Genomic DNA, 1367 nt, shown 5'->3' with positions numbered 1-1367 from the left:
AGCAATAAAGCAATAAAGACATGTCCAAAAGTGGTGCTGTAAATCTGTACACATGTTATTTAGGTAAATAGCTAATCAGTTATAGCTAGCTGGAAATGCGATTTCACGACAGACGCGGCACTGAAAAAACGGGCGAAAATCGAGCCGTCGGAAAAGTGACATTTTTTGCCATCTTTGGGTCCTGCCGGGACCCCCGATGAATGTTTGGGGGGCTTGGCCCACCTCCCGGAGCGGAAAAGTGTAGTTTCAGCAACTTGAAAAAAATGTGATTTCGCGACTGAAAAAAAATGGCAAAAATCGACACGTCGGAAAAGTGGCGTTTTTTGCCATCTTTGGGTCCTGCCAGGACCCCCGTTGAATGTTTGGGGGGTTTGGCCCACCTCCCAAAGTGGAAAAGTGTCGTTTCAGCAACTTGAATCAGTTATACCTAGCTGGAAATGCGATTTCACGACAGCCGCGGCACTGGAAAAACGGGCGAAAATCGACCCCTCGGAAAAGGTGGGTTTTTTGCCATCTTTCGGTCCTGCCGGGACCCCCAATGAATGTTTGGGGGGTTTGGCCCACCTCCCCGAGTGGAAAAGTGCAGTTTCAGCAACTTAAAAAAAATGCGATTTCGCGACAGTGTTTTTTCCGCTGAAAAAAACGGGCGAAAATCTATCCGTCGGAAAAGTGGCGTTTTTTGCCATCTTTGGGTCCTGCCGGGACCCCCGATGAATGTGTGGTGGGGTCGGCCCACCTCCCGATGAAGAGAAATTTGTGTCTTTTTTTCTAATCAAACAAAAAACGATTTCCAAACAAAAAACAATTTTGTCAGGAAAGCTAAAAGAACGGCTTTCTAAAAAGAGTGAAAATTTCCATCACTTTTGCAAATCCATTCTTTTTGTTTGCAAATCAGTTTTTTTTTTTGCTTACACATCTTTTTTTGTTTGCAAATCTGTTATTTTTGTTTGCAACTTTTTTTCTGCTTGCAAATCATATTTTCTTTGATTGGATAAAAAGACACAAATTTCTCTCCATATTGCGTGTGTGTAGCGTCCTAGCGCTCTCATCAGCACCACAGCCGCCATCGCCAAGGCGTGGCTTTGTGTGTGTGTGATTGTGTAGCACACACGCACACATTTCAGGGAGTGAGTTTTGGGCTAACTGGTTGAGTGTTGCCAACTTGGCGATTTTGTCGCAAGAGCTGGCGACATTCCAACCTACCCTTGAAGACATATTTTCCCAAGAGCGACTAGCGACATATCTAGCGACTTTTTCTGACGTCATTGGTTTTTTAATTGCTTTTTTCCCGTTTTTCTAATTCGGTGAAAGCACGTATTCTTCATTTTTTTGTTCTGACTGAGCAGCGGCGGGCGCTGTTGACAGGT

Source organism: Dunckerocampus dactyliophorus, chromosome 17 (genome assembly GCF_027744805.1).
Source record: "Dunckerocampus dactyliophorus isolate RoL2022-P2 chromosome 17, RoL_Ddac_1.1, whole genome shotgun sequence".
Lineage (NCBI taxonomy): Eukaryota > Metazoa > Chordata > Actinopteri > Syngnathiformes > Syngnathidae > Dunckerocampus > Dunckerocampus dactyliophorus.
This window is presented reverse-complemented; position numbering follows the sequence as displayed.